General features: G+C 43.0%; 1 protein-coding gene across 2 annotated transcripts in view; it reads right to left on the bottom strand.

Moving 5' to 3' along the window:
• FBXL18 (F-box and leucine rich repeat protein 18) overlaps nt 1-16,495 on the bottom strand; it is a 250,202-nt gene that overhangs the window by 52,695 nt on the left and 181,012 nt on the right. Inside the window, exon 2 of one of the 2 annotated variants that reach the window (XM_075830011.1) lies at nt 589-723. The exons of the other annotated variant lie outside the window; for it this stretch is intronic. The gene's annotated coding sequence lies outside the window, so the exon portion shown is untranslated. The remainder of the gene's footprint in view (nt 1-588; nt 724-16,495) is intronic. 2 annotated transcript variants of the gene reach the window in all.

Here is a 16,495-nt window from a genome sequence, read left to right as displayed (position 1 = left end):
CCTACTTCACTTCAAAATCAGAAGGAAAGTAAGGTACACCCATCTATTGTTCTGAGAAATCTGGCCAGAATTGGTCTTCATGGATGAATTGCGTCCAAAAAAAACATACCTTCGATGTGGAAACAAGGCAAGAAACTTAACTGTGCACGAAAACATAGGAACCGGGGTGCAGAAAAATGGCTGTAAGTGCTCTGAACTGATGAGTCAAAATTTGAAATATTTGGCTGTAACAGGAGGCAGTTTTTTCCGCCGAAGGGCTGGAGCAGAGGCGTAGCTAGATTCTCCAGCACCCGGGGCAAAGATTTAGTTTGGCGCCCACCCCCAACCTCTTTCCCGACATCTCCTTCCCCCTCGCCAGGTTTGTTTTCTCTACCAATCAATGACGTGTCATTTCTTTTCCAAGGGTGTGTACGGCGTAAAACTACAGCTCCCAGCATGGCCCGGACAATGGTAAGGATATGCTGGGAGATGCTGTTTCACAAAATATAAATCATATCATAATCATAACACCCATCATCTCGCTGCAGATCATACAGTGACTACAGTACTGATTAGAGGCAGAATAAACATTTACATTAAGTGACTCACCAGTGACGTCTCAGATTCTAGTTCTTTTTCTCCATCCGATCCAGACCTCTATGATGACTTCTCCCGGTCACAGCCCATTTCTGCAGTTTGCCGCTAAGATGTCTTCAGCTTCTCACTTTTCCAACATTTCTACACCTATAAATAAAAGATAAAGTTCTCATTATACCACACACTTCGCCCCTAAATAGCACCATACACTGCACCTCTAATTATAATAGCACCACACACCATGCCCCCTGCAGATAGAGCCCCCTGTAGATAGTGCCCCCAAATAGCCCACCCCTGTATATAGTGTCCCACAAATAGCTCCCCCTATAGTGCGCCACATATAGCCCACCCCTGTATATAGCCCACCCCTGTAGATATAGCCCACCCCTGTATATATAGCCCACCCCTGTATATAGTCCTCCACATATAGTCCACCCCTGTATATAGTGCTCCACATATAGCCCACCTCTGTATATAGTGCTGCACATATAGCCCACCCCTGTATAGTGCTCCATAGATAGCCCACCCGTGTATAGCCCTGTCTAGTTATAGCCCACCCCTGTATATAGTGCTCCATAGATAGCCCACCCCTGTATATAGCCCCCCTGTAGATATAGCCCACCCCTGTATATAGTGCTCCATCGATAGCCCACCCCTGTATATAGCCCCCCCTGTAGATAAAGCCCCCCCCCCCGTAGATTAAGCCCCCCTTGTAGATAATGCCACACACTTTTTATTACAATAAAATAAACAATTTAAACTCACCTTAATCCCATTCCCACGCCGTCCGGCAGCCATGGAGACCTGCTCTCTTCTGCGCAGGTCTCCTGGGGGTTGAACGAAGAGTCTATGAAAAGCGCTGATTGGCTGGGGAGGATGACTTTCCCTGTCACTCAGCGCATTTCATAGACGGAAGCGCAATAGCGCTTCTCTGGTACAAAGGAGCTGAATAGCCAGTAACGGAACGTATCCGGCTATTCATTGCTTCTAATTGTACCTGTGTCCTATAGACACAGGTACAATTATAGTACAGGAGGAGGTGGCGCTGGCGCCCCCCTATAAGTTGCGCCCGGGGCACATGCCCCACCTGGCCCCCCTAGCTACGCCCCTGGGCTGGAGAGTGGTACAATAATGAGTGTCGGCAGGCAACAGCGAAGCATGGTGGAGGTTCCTTGCAAGTTTGGAGCATTTCATCAAATGGAGTTGGGGAATTGGTCAGGATTAATGGTGTGCTCAATGCTGAGAAATACCGGCAGATACTTATCCATCATGCAATACCATCAGGGAGGCATCTGATTGGTTCCAAATTTATTCTGCAGCAGGACAATGACCCCAAACATACAGCCAAAGTCATTAAGAACTATCTTCAGCGTAAGGAAGAACAAGGAGCCCTGAAAGGAGCGCTGGTGTGCATGATTGGCCATACACTAAGGTGTTGTACAAAAAGCTTGCCATGCATATCGTACTGATGGCACTGTATAACTCTTATGTGCTATCATGATGAGGAAAGCGCCAATACTTCTAGAAGTGAGGGCACCCATCTTGTACCAGGGGAAAACCTTCCCACTGTGTTTTCAAAGAGGAGTTTATAAGCAAATATGGGGTATTTCAAGAAAAATTGCTAGTGTTCAAATGTGCTTTTTTTTCTTTAATCCTTGTGAAAATTAAAAATGTTTAACTAAAACTACATCTTATTGGGAAAAAAAATTATTTTTCATTTTTCTGGCTGAATTTTAATTAAATCTATGAAACACCTGTGGGGTCAAAATGCTCACTATACCCCTAGATAAATACCATAAGATACATATTTCCAGGATAAGGGATTTTTTGGGGATGTTTCTTATGTTTTGGCACCTCAAGCCTGAAGAATATTCTTGAAAAAAGGGACCCCAAAATCCACAAAGTGCTCATTAATTTCTGTTCATTTCTGAGGCTTGTGTTTCAGTCCATTAACACACTAGGGCCACATGTGGGATATTTCTAAAAAACTACAGAATCAGGGTAATAAATATTTTGTTGCGTTTCTCTGTTAACACCTGCTGTGTTATAGAAAAAAAATTGTTTAACATTAAATATCAGTGAATTTTAAAAAAAAAAAACTTTACAATTTCACCTTCAATTTTCCTCTGAAATAGGTTAAAGGGGTTTTCCAGGTGGGTGGCTTTTTTTTCATACTGATGACCTATCCAAAGAATAGGTTATCAGTATACGATTGGTGGGGGTCCAACACCCGGACCCCGCACCGATCAGCTGCTCCCGGAAGCTATGCGGTGGTCGGTCCTGGAGGCAGAAGAATCCAACCACTGTATAGCGGCCATGCTGGGTTACTGCAGCTCTGCTCCTATTCACTTGAGTAGGAGCAGAGCTACAGTACTGCAGCACGACCGCTAAACTGTAACCAGAGCAATCTGCGTCCGGCACCGAACACCGCATAGATTCTGGCGCAGAAGGATTGGTGTGGGGTCCGGGTGCTGGACCCCCACCGACCATATACTACTGATGATCTATTGTAAAGTGCAATCTTAGAAGCGCTATCATGTGGATAGGTCATCAGTATGAAAAACAGCCCCCAACCTGGACATTTATTTATTTTTTAAACCTTCCCCTGGATCAATAGGGGTAAAACAAAGTTATATAATTTCTCCCATACCTTCCCTTTCTCTATCCCTTGGTTGAACTGGATGGACACAAGTCTTTTTTTCAACCATACTAATGTAACTTCTTTAAAAAACTGTCTAAATGCTGTTTGAATACTTTGATGGGTGAAGTTTTTAAAATGGGTTGATTTATAGGGGAATTCTAATACATAAGCCACTTCCAATTTGAACGGGCTCCTAAAAAATTAGGTTTTGGAAACTTTCTTGAGAATGGGAAAACTTTATGCTAAACTTATGTCTTCTACCTTTCGAAAAAAATTAAAAGATGTTTAAAAAATGACGCTAACAAAGTACACAAATGGTAAGTGTTAATCATTAATTAAATTGTGAGCCATTATAATCAAATAGAGAAAATTTTCTTTCGAAAAATATCTTTTTTCCCCATCAAATCAAAATTTAGCACGAAGATAAAGTACAATTTGTCATGAAGAAACAATCTTAGAGGCGCTTGTAGAAGTAAAAGCACATACCACATAAAGTGTCATATCAGATTTGAAAAATGTAGCTCTGAGAAAAGTCAAACCTGGCTGCGGCAGTAAGGGGTTAACGACCACCAAATTAGGCCCAATGCACACGACCGTAGATTTAGTCCGTAATTACGGTCCATAATTATTAGTTTCTATGGCGATGGACACCTTCCCATATATTTACGGGAAGGTGTTCGGGCCGTAGAAATGCCCCGTAAAAAATTAGGACATGCTCTATTTGCTTTTATGGACCGTGCTCCCATACTTTATATGGGAGCACGGGCTGCAACTGCGGCCAGTCTTCCACGGCCATCAGCTGCACCTGTAATCACGTATCGTGATTATGGACATGGTCGTGTGCATGGGGCCTAAGTCATTTTACCCCTTGGAAACACTGTCAGTTTTGGTCTTGTGGACACAGACCCTTTTTTCTAACCTGACATAGGTCAATTTATGTGGCAATTACTTTGGAATACTTTGACTTATCCAAGTGATTGTGAGGTTCTTTTCTCATGACACGTTGTGCTTTAGGTTAGTGGTAAAATTTGGTCGATGAATTCAGTGTTCATTTCTGAAAAACACAAAATTTAGGAAAAATTTGCGTTTATAAAAATTTAAATGTATCTGCTTGTAAGACAGATAGTAATAGAACAAAATACTTACTAGTTAACATTTTCCATACATATTTCTACCTTATGCTGGCATCATTTTTGAACGTTCTATTTTTCTGGGACGTTACAAGACAAATTTAGCATCGATACCGCTCAAGAACCAGTTCAGAAGTGGCTTTGCGGGCCCATATATTAAAAACCCCCCATAAACCAACCCATTTTAAAAACTGCACCCCTCAAAATATTCAAGACAGCATTTAGTTATTTCACAGGGTTTAAAGAAAAGTGGAGGTGAAATTTACTTATTCTTTTTAGCATAAATTCTATTTTAATCCATTTATTTTTATTAACACCGAAATTGAACCCAAAAAAAACACATCTCAATTTTTTTTTACTAGATTATGCAATTTTTGGAAATATCCCACATGTGGCCACAGTGTGCTACTGGACTCAACCACAGGCCTCAGAAAGTAAGCACCTCCTACTGGATTTGGGGCCTGGATTTTGTTACAATATATTTTAGGTATGTCAGGTTTGAAAAGGTCTTGTGGTGCCAAAATATAGGAAACACCCCCAAACAGACAACATTTTGAAAACTACACCGCAAGGAATTCATCTAGGGGTATAGTGAGCATTTTGGCCTGCTCAGGTTTTTTGCTGAATTTATTTGAATTGGGCTGTAAAAATGTAAATCTACATTTTTTCCAATAAAACTTTTTTTTTCATTTTCACAAGGAATAAAGTAGAAAAAGCACCCCAACATTTGTAAAGCAATTTTTCACAGGTATAGAAATACCTCATATCTGGCCATAAACTGCTGTTTGGTCACATGGCAAGGCTCAGAAGGGAAGGAGCGCCATTTGGCTTTTGGAAATCAAATGTAGTTTGAATGGATTTTGGGTGTCATGTCGCATTTGCAAAGACTCTGAAGAACCAAAAGCAGTGAAAATCCCCCAAAATTGACTCCGTTTAGGAAACTAAACTGCTCAAGGAAATCATCTAGGGTTTAAGAGAGAATTTGGATGGCTTAGGGTTTTTGTTTGCTAAATTTACTTGATTTGGGCCATGAAAATGAAAATCTAAATTTTTTCCAATAAAAAATTGAATTTTTTCATTTTCACAAGGAATTTTCCTGAATTCTCAGTTTCTCCTGAATACGCAAACACCTCATATGTGGTCATAAACTGCAGTTTGGACACATGGCAGCGCACATAGGGGAAGCAGCGCCATTTGGCTTTTGTAACGCATATTTATAGCTGGAATGGTTTTTGAGCGCCATATTGCATTTGCAGAGCCCTTGAGGTACCAGTACAGTGGAGACACCCAAAAATTCCCCAATTTTTGAAACTACACCCACTAAAGCATACCTACCATCTTTGAAGTTTTGCGAAGCGTGGCAATTTTTTTTTTACTGTTAACCATGCCTCTAACCTTGCCCAATCCCCGTTCATACACACCCAGTTCAGCCCAGGCAGTATCATCTCGCATAGTGCTCCCACACAGTATAATGCCCCTATAGTGGCACGCACACAATATAGGCCCCCCTTAGCTGCCCCCACACAGTATAATGCCCCCACACTGTATAATGCTCCCATAGCTGCCCCCACACTGTATAATGCCCCATAGCTGCCGTCACACAGTAAAATGCCTAATCGCTGTCCTCACACAGTAAAATGCCACACAGCTGCCCCCACTAGTTGCCTCCACAAGGTATTATGTCCCGATAGATGCCTCCATACACAGTATAATGCCCCCATAGATGCCCCCCATACACAGATCCATGTAACCATGTAATAATGCCCCCATAGTGTCGAATAAAAAAAAAAAAAAGAAAATACTCACCTAACCCCGTTCCTATGATTGGCAGAGATCCCTCTGCTCCACCGGTCTGCGCTGTGCGTGGCTCAGCACAGAGAAAAACTATTACGTCACTGAATCATGCCCATATCTGCCAAGCCGCTCACAGCTGGCTTTACATATTGAATTGGTGGAGCAGGGAGTCGACGGCTCCCTGTTCCACCACTGGATTCAACTGCATCTGCGTCCTGATGACGTCCTGAATCCAGGACTGTCCCGCATAGTGGTGAAGTGTGTATTTTGACCCCACCTTTTTGGTAGGAATTGCTGCAAAGCCGATGTGAAAGATTTTAATCAGATTTTTTTTCATATATATGTTTTTTATAGGACACATATTTCCTACAAAGTACATGGAACTGAATAATTGCACCCTAACATGGATTATGCGGTTTCTACTATGTTTATAAATATCCCCATCTGCTGCTCAATCAAACGGTGGGCCCCAAAAAGAAAGGAACACCCTGTGACTTTCACGACACAATTTTAGCTAAATTCTAGGCCCTATTCCACGCCTTTAGGGTATTTTAGCTTACAGAACGTTGTAACACCCCCAGTATGGACCCCATTTTGAAGGTGACATTCTCCTGAAGTAGGGGTTTTAGCGAGGCGTGGCTTTGACATGGCGCTGACCAGACGTGCTGCTTGAGAGCTCCGTTCCTGCACTTCCCTAACCCGCTCATAAGCACATTAATAAGCATCATTCTATCACCCTAATGGTCAGGAAATCCAAGGCCTCCACGGGGACTCCTTACTGTACACGGCAGATGTCTTCAGCCGGCTCTATCCAGAGATTCCTGACCGACGCTGCATCTGGAACATAATCTAAGATGGCGCCGCTGGAGGGGAGGCGAGATGGCTCCGGGACTTCGCTTCCAGAGGGGCTATCAACTGCGGCCGGCGTTGCTGCATCAGGTACCGCTAGTACCTTCCCCTCAATATCGGGCTCTCAGGGGCAGTTTCCCTCCTTGCTGGATGGGATTGAGCCGAGCTCTTCTGGGGCTGAGATGGCGCTGCCTGCGCGGGACTGCTCGCCACGTGGTGCCTGTCATGGCGGCCGGGTTTCTCCCTTATCCTCCCCTCATGTGCTCGGGCCAGCAATGCTGCCTTCTACTTCTCCCAGAGATATGGCTGTTCATCCCTCCTCTCATATAGGTGTTGCTGCTGTCCTAGGGGATGATTTACAGGGCTTGAGACGACAATTATCAGCATTGCCCACTAAACAGGACATGGAGCATTATGTAAACCGTCTGGAGACGACATATAAATCGGAAATACAATCTCTTACTACCAATTTATCTCAATTGTCCGATCAAGTACAGCGGATGGAAAGCGATGTATCCAGCAACAAGCAACAAGTTTCTCATGCCGACTGATTGGATCAGCACTCTCAGCAGATCCACACATTATTTAATCTCGCCGAGGATCATGAGAATCGGAATCGCCGTAATAATATTCGGCTGCGGGGCATTCCTGAGGATATCTCTCCGGGTCAACTTATTCCCGCTCTACAGTCTCTGTTTAATTCTTTACTCGGGCGCCCTGCTGATGATCCTCTGGAGCCCTGCTGATGATCCTCTGGAGCTGGATAGAGCTCACAGGACACTAGGCCCGCGGAACCCGGATCCTGATAGGCCTAGAGATGTGTTATGTCGTGTCCATTTTTTTTCTCTTAAGGAGCAGATTATGAGGAAGGCCCGAGATAAAGGCGAGGTTTTATTACAGGGAGTCAAGATCCAGCTACTATCTGATTTGTCCAGGATGACTCTGGACAAGCGCCGAGTGCTACGACCTTTGCTGGATGTCTTGAGAGAACATGAGATTTCCTATTCCTGGGGTCACCCCTTTCAGTTGCAGGTTCGCAGGAACGGGGCACTGCTGAGTGTTCGTGACCCGGGGGATGTTCCAGATTTTTGCGATGCTCTCCGTTTGCCTAGAGTCTCTCTCCCTGATTGGCCTTATGTTCCCATCCCGCCGCCGCGTCCACGATCACGCAGGCGAGGTCGTTCTCCTGCTTCTCCTATGAGGCGTAATGATGGTCGGCCTGTGGAGCCGATGTGATGCCCCTCTTAATGTCTTTTAATTGCAGCCTGCTGTCGGAGCCTAATTACAATGGTTATTGAGTTTATCAGCTGAAGCAATTATATTTGGAGTTACATATGGTCATTACTGAGTGGGTCTGCGTTATGTTTCACAGGTGATTGCTGTTGGAGACCTGGAGGCTACTAAAATCGGTCGATTGCCGCTAATACGCTACAATCGTGAATGTATTATTTTTATTATTTGTCTTTTTTGCTAACCTGTTTGTACATTTATGCTGTCAATGAATGTATGCAGGGGTGTTCGCTGCTGGGGTTTCTCTAGGGCCCTACTATCAATGTAACTCCTTATTTAATTATTTTTGGGTATCTCACTAAGTGCCTTGGTTTTCCTTTCTTTTGTGTTATATCGTTATTTGCTATATAAAATTTGCTGGGTTGGGGGGTGCGGGGCGCTGGCTAGACCTTGTCCCGACACTTCTCCTCTTAGGGTTTCACTGGTTATATCCGGTGTATATTGGATTGTTTCTCCTTGATTAGATCAAGGAGTGGGTGCTTGTTTCACCCGCTTGTTTGTCCTTGTTGTCGTGTCTCCCTTCCTTGTCTGTCTTGTCCTTTTCTTCATTGATATAGCACATTTCTTGATTTACTAGACATACGTGTATTGGAAATGGCGCAGCTGAAAGTCTGTACCTTTAATGCTAGAGGGCTTAATGTCCCGGAAAAGCGTTCGCAGATATTGTACAATATGCACAGAGAACGTGTAAATATCCTGTTTTTACAGGAGACTCATTTTCAGGTGGGCCACACTCCAGTTTACAAATCGTTATTATCCAGTCTGGTTCCACAGTGCCAACCCGGAATCCAAGTCCAAGGGCGCTAGTATTTGTATTCACAAGTCACTCTTGCATAAACTGGTAGACGTCCTGGTTGACCCGGGTGGTCGGTATGTGTTTCTTAAACTGTCCATTCGTAATAAGCTGTTCACCTTAGCTAATATGTACCTCCCCAATTAGGATCAGGCGCGAGTGTGCTGTGGGTATTTGCGGAAATTGGAGGAGTTCACGGAGGGAGTTTTGATTGTGGGCGGTGATTTTAACCTGACGTTCGATTCCCGGCTTGACACCTCCTCGGGCAGGTCTGCGGTTCCGAAGTCCCACTTGGGAGCCTTGGAAACTGTGATGCATTCCATGCAATTGATTGACGTGTGGAGGATTCTGCATCCTCAGGTAAGAGAATACACTTACTTCTCCCCACTACACAATATGTATAGTAGACTGGACGCCTTTCTTACTAGCCACCATTTGCTTACCTGGCATCCTATTTCTGAGGTGGGCCCTATGGTTTGGTAGGATCATGCCCCTGTATTTCTGACACTTACGTATCCTAGTTCAGTACCCAATTTCCAATCTTGGAAACTTAACGATAATTTATTGGGTGACTCAGTGTGTGTGTCAGCACTTAAGGACTCACTAAACGGTTTTTTGGAGGTAAATACACGTGACACCACCCCATTACCATTACAGTGGGAGGCGCTAAAGTGTGTAGTCAGGGGAGTCCTGATCCAACATGGGGCTCGTTTGAAGCGGGAAAAAGGGGTGGCCATTACGCGACTCCTTGCTCAGATACGGGACCTTGAATCCCGTCATAAGCGAGTGCTTTCCTCACAAATATTTGCGGAACTTACTGCAGCGAGAGAATCCTTGCGTTCTCTGATAGACCAGTCACACGCGCGATTCAGGGACCGTATGCGAAAACACTCGTACGAATTTGCAGATAAATGCGGCAGGTCTCTGGCACGGATACTACATCCTCGCACCCAGGCGTCGTATATCCCTAAAATTACTTCTCCCTCGGGCGGCGAGGTTCATGATCCGGTGGGGATCACCGATTGCTTCAGACAGTATTACTCGGCATTATAGAATCTTAAAGGCCATTTTCAGGATATGCAGGCGGATGCGTTGCGTGATAAAATAGACCGTTATGTGCACGACACTGCGCTGCCGTCCTTGGGGGGCGGGGAGGCTTTGGGACTTGAGGAAGATTTTTTGGAAACGGAGGTGGAGCGCGCTATTGGAGATTCCCCCTTGGGCAAAAGTCCAGGACCCGATGGGTTTAATAATAAATTCTACAAGACATTTAAGGATCAATTGGCTCCGTTCTTGACGAAAGTTTTTAATTCAGTGTCTTCCTCGTGTCCCTTTGCACCCCAGTCCCTTGAGGCTCATATTACCCTTTTACCAAAACCGGGCAAAGATCCGACGGCGTGCGCAAACTTCCGACCAATATCATTGATAAATGTAGACGTTAAGATTTTTGCGAAGTTGCTGGCTTCTCGACTCTCGCCTCTCTTACACGATCTGGTCACAGATGACCAGGTGGGGTTTGTGCGTGGTAGAGAAGCACGGGACAACACTAACAAGACCCTCCTTTTAACATCATACTGCCAATCCCATAAGATTCCGATGTGTTTACTCTCAGTCGATGCTGAAAAAGCATTTGACAGGGTACATTGGGTGTTTCTCCGCAGTGTCCTGACACAGGTTGGCTTTGGCGCCATTATGGTGGATAGGATTATGGCATTATATCAAGGGCCTACGGCCCGGGTTCGAGTTAATGGGTTGTTATCTGACTCTTTGTCTATTTCTAATGGCACGAGACAGGGGTGCCCACTCTCACCTTTACTCTATGTTTTGGTCATGGAACACCTGGCCGTGGCACTGCGGAACAACCCTAATGTTAATGGTGTCTGTGTTGGGGCAAAACATCACAAACTAGCATTGTATGCCGATGATCTCCTGGTGTACATTACGACTCCCATGGTCTCCTTGCCATCTTTGACCGGGGAATTTGAGCGGTTTGGCCATGTGAGCAATTTCAAAGTCAACTATTCCAAATCAGAGGCATTGAATATATCTCTCGATACTGCCTTAGCCAACCATCTCGCTCGAGTTTTCCCGTTCAAATGGCAATCTAAATCTCTAAAATATCTGGGGGTCCAAATTCCCACACACCAGTCGGATTTGTTCGCTTTGAATTACACACCCATTCTGCAGCGCACCTTGAGGGATTTAACGGCGTACGGTGGGAATCACATATCGTGGTTTGGGCACATTAACGCGGTAAAAATGGACATTCTACCCAAATTTCTTTACATATTCCAAACCTTCCCTATCATAATCCCAACGAGTTTCTTCCAAATATTGCATAGGGCCATAACTAAATTTGTTTGGGGCTCCTCTAAGCCTCGTGTTCGTTTTGCTGTCCTTAGTCGGCCGAAAATGGAGGGGGGGGGGGGCAGGATTGCCGGATTTTAAACGCTACCACCAAGCTGCGTTACTGATGCGATTGGTAGACTGGTTCCGCTCAGGTGCGGGTAAGCAATGGGTGCGCATTGAGAAGGCTATGTCTCCCCTAGCACTGTCATCTCTGCCTTGGTTGTCTGCTTCTCAGCGACCTTCATCTTCTCTGCCTTCCCTCACACGTCAGTTTCTTGAAGTCTGGGAGCGGATCATTGCTACGATGGACATTGTTCACCGTCCAGGTCCTCTAACCCCTCTTTTTGATGATCCTTCCTTTCCTCCGGCGGTGGGTGTGGACACATTCCTCTGTTGGGAGAGACAGGACGGTGGTTTCTTGGCTAAGACTCTTACACCTGAGGGTACAATCTTATCATAGTCTGTGGTCTCTGAGGCCTGCCCGGGGGGACGTCCAGTTTGGTGGTCGTATTTTCAGTTGCGCTCCTATCTTTTTTCAATGGGCGACCGTCTTGCTTTGCTGCAGGATAAGACTCCCCTCGAACACTACTTGTTATTTTTATTCTTTATATAATTTTCTGTTCTTTCTTTTCTTGTTTTTTCTTTTTTGGAGAGGGCACCTATCCATGATTTTGGCAGAATTTATATTATTATAAATGGTACATTTTTGATGTCTTACATCAATCCATTCTGTTTAGGACTTTACTAAAAGCTCCAACACATTGGGAGCGATGCTGTGCCTTTTACCCCTTCCCCCTGCTTGCATTCTGGGCCCTAATGACCAAGCCATTTTTTATGTTTTTCCATCGTTACATTCGAAGAGCTATAACTTTTTTAATTTTTGTGTCGACATAGCTGTTTAAGGTCTTGTTTTTTGCGGGACAAAGTTGTACTTTTTAATAGCACCATTTTGGGGGACATATTATTTATTCTTTAACTTTTATTAATTTTTTTTTGGGGGGGAATAGAAGAAAACCTGAAATTTCGCCACTTTTTTTTGCGTCCTAAGTCTACTTCGTTTACTGTGTGGTATAAATAACACTAACTTTATTCAACGGGTTACTACGATTGCAAAGGTACCAAATTTATATAGATTTTGTATGTTTTACTACTTACATAGTAAAAACACTTTTTTTTCCAAAATGATTTGTTTTTGTGTCTCCATATTTGAAGAGCCATAACCTTTTTATTGTTCCGTCCATGCAGTTGTATGAGGGATTTTTTTTTTGCGGGACGACTTGCAGTTTTTATTGGTACTATTTTAGAGTAGATGTGACATTTTTATCACTTTTTATCACATTTCTTTTTTAAGTCAGGATTAACAAAAAACAGCAATTTTTCCATCGTTTTTTAATTTAATTTTTTATGGCGTTCACCGTGCGGGTTAAATAATGTAACCGCTTTATAGTCGGGCTCGTTACAGATGCGGCGATGCCAAATATGTGTAACTTTTTTGCTTTATTGCGTTTTTTTTAATAGTAAAGCATTTTGTAAGGGGAAAAAGTGGGTTTTTAATTTTTTTTTCACATTTTTTTTTCATTTACTTTATTCAACTCTTTTTTACTTTTTTACTAGTCCCACTAGGGGACTTTAATATGCGATCATCCGATCGCTTTTATAATACACTGCAATACTTTTGTATTGCAGTGTATTACTGCCTATCCGTTTAAAACGGACAGGCATCTGCTAGGACATGCCTCTGGCATGACCTAGCAGGCATTTACTACAGGCAGACCCCCATGCATGTCCCCATGCATGAAGTTGAAACTGGTCCAAGAAAGGTATAAGATAATGGTTCAAAATGGTATGGACATTGTGTAGTATGAAGAACCTCTCAGGATAGTAAACAAAGGTAACCAAATCTATAAGACCAGACCTATATAACATGTGGTGATAACAGGATTACTTACCCATACTGTTGCTCCTACACTGTAGAGACAACTTTGCTTTGAGAAAGTCCCAGCTGGGACGAAATGCATCAGCTAATTACCTTGTTCTGTCACACCGTGCACTTGCCTTGCATGCATACAAGCTGCACAAACAGTGTCTCCTGGATACCCCACACTGTGAACAACTTTAGGAAACCTGGATGAGGTTACCCAAACATCACTGGCCTGATAGCATAGAACCAGAATTTCTTGTATACTAAATGGTGGGGAATCGCTGGCTCTGTCCTGAAAGACATAATTGTAGTTCTCCCTGTATACTAGGCTGGATAAATCTGCTCAACTAGTGGACATAAAAAAGGAGTATTCCCTGTTACTATAGAAACCATCTAGTTGTCCACGGGGCCCATCGACATCTACAAATAGATGAGTATACCTCTCTTTGGATCTACTTGCATGTGTGTTATATGTCTGGCTATATGCTATATTTCCTGAAAAAGACTAATGACTGCAACATCAACTCAAGGGACAATTAGAATTTTTTCCTTATCCCTAGATATCCTGAAACTTTTTTGTGGTTATTATTACAAGCGTTACCATTGATATAGTTGTGGTCTTTTGAAGTATTATCATCTGGCCAGGTGGTGTGTGTTGAAATTTTAAAATGTTGTTATAGGCAATGTTCAGGGAAATTGTACCCTCATATATATTTTAAACTAGGGCTGAGGAGGGAGGTCAATGTAGAAAAAAAAAAGGGGTAGCCAGGTTAGAGAGGGGTCAGACTATATTGGTGGGGGGAGAAACAGAATGTGGGGAGAGGACTAGACAACAAGATAAGGAGATCCTTTCGTTACAAAACATCAGTGTAAATAAAAAGGACCGATTAATGTCAAATCACATTTCTGATAATAAAAGTGAAAAACTGACAGGCAAGTTAAAGTGTATGTTCACAAATGCCAGAAGTCTAGCAAGCAAAATGGGGGAGCTGGAGGCCTTGATACTGGAAGAAAATATAGATATAGTTGGTGTTGCTGAAACATGGCTGGACTCTTCACATGACTGGGCTGTAAATCTACAGGGTTTTACACTTTTTCGTAAAGACAGGACAAATAGGAAAGGTGGTGGTGTATGTCTGTATGTGAGAAGTGATATGAAGGCGAGTGTGAAAGAGACAATAGTGGGTGAAGACTGTGAGGAGGTTGAAACCTTGTGGGTGGAACTAGAAAGGGAGGTAAACACTGAAAAAATTACTTTTGGTGTAATCTATAGACCCCCCAATATAACTGAGGAGATGGAAGTTCAGCTATATAAACAGATGGAGCGGGCTGCACAGGCGGGTACTGTAGTGATAATGGGAGATTTTAATTTCCGGGATATTAATTGGTGTCATGGTTCGGCTTCAACTGCAAAGGGGAGACATTTCCTCAACCTGTTGCAGGAAAATTTTATGGGCCAGTTTGTGGAAGACCCGACTAGAGGTGAAGCTCTGTTGGATCTGGTAATTTCTAATAATGCAGATCTTGTTGGGAATGTCAATGTTCGTGAAAACCTCGGTAACAGTGATCACAATATAGTTACATTTTACCTATACTGTAAAAAACAAACGCAGGCTGGGAGGGCAAAAACATTTAATTTTAAGAAAGCCAATTTCCCCAGGATGAGGGCTGCAATTCAGGATATAGACTGGGAAGAACTAATGTCAAATAATGGAACAAATGATAAATGGGAGATTTTCAAATCTACTTTGAGTTATTATAGTGCAAAATTTATTCCTACAGGTAATAAGTATAAACGACTCAAATTAAACCCCACATGGCTTACACCTTCTGTGAAAGGGGCAATACATGACAAAAAAAGGGCATTTAAAAAATACAAATCTGAGGGTACAGCTGTAGCCTTTGTAAAATATAAAGAGCTTAATAAAATCTGTAAAAATGTAATAAAATTAGCAAAAATACAAAATGAAAGGCAGGTGGCCAAGGATAGTAAAACAAATGCTAAAAAATTCTTCAAGCATATAAATGCAAAAAAGCCAAGGTCTGAACATGTAGGACCCCTAGATAATGGTAATGGGGAGTTGATTACAGGGGATCAAGAGAAGGCAGAGTTACTAAATGGGTTCTTTAGCTCTGTATATACAACAGAAGAAAGAGCAGCTGATGTAGCCGGTGCCAGTGCTGTTAATATATCAGTTGATATACTGAATTGGAAGAATGTAGAGATGGTCCAAGCTAAATTAAATAAAATAAATGTGCACAAGGCCCCGGGACCAGATGGGTTACACCCTAGAATTCTTAAAGAGCTTAGTTCAGTTATTTCTGTCCCCCTTTTCATAATATTCAGAGAATCTCTAGTGACTGGTATAGTGCCAAGGGACTGGCGCAGGGCAAATGTGGTGCCTATTTTCAAAAAGGGTTCTAGGTCTTCCCCGGGTAATTATAGACCAGTAAGCTTAACATCCATCGTGGGGAAAATGTTTGAGGGGCTATTGAGGGACTATATACAGGATTATGTGACAATAAATAGCATTATAAGTGACAGCCAGCACGGTTTTACTAAGGACAGAAGTTGTCAAACTAACCTAATCTGTTTTTATGAAGAGGTGAGCAGAAGTCTAGACAGAGGGGCCGCTGTGGATATAGTGTTTTTGGACTTTGCAAAGGCATTTGACACTGTCCCCCATAGACGCCTAATGGGTAAATTAAGGACTATAGGTTTAGAAAATATAGTTTGTAATTGGATTGAGAATTGGCTCAAGGACCGTATCCAGAGGGTTGTGGTCAATGATTCCTTCTCTGAATGGTCACCGGTTATAAGTGGTGTACCCCAGGGTTCAGTGCTGGGACCACTATTATTCAACTTATTTATTAATGATATAGAGGAAGGGATTAATAGCACTATTTCTATTTTTGCAGATGACACCAAGCTATGTAATATAGTTCAGACTATGGAAGATGTTCATGAATTACAGGCAGATTTAAACAAACTAAGTGTTTGGGCGTCCACTTGGCAGATGAAGTTTAATGTAGATAAATGTAAAGTTATGCATCTGGGTACCAACAACCTGCATGCATCATATGTCCTAGGGGGCGCTACACTGGCGGATTCACTTGTTGAGAAGGATCTGGGTGTACTTGTAAATCATAAA

This window comes from Rhinoderma darwinii, chromosome 6 (assembly GCF_050947455.1).
Source record: "Rhinoderma darwinii isolate aRhiDar2 chromosome 6, aRhiDar2.hap1, whole genome shotgun sequence".
Taxonomy (NCBI): Eukaryota; Metazoa; Chordata; class Amphibia; order Anura; family Rhinodermatidae; genus Rhinoderma; species Rhinoderma darwinii.
Note: the sequence above shows the minus strand (reverse complement) of the source record. Positions and strands in the feature narration are given on the sequence as shown.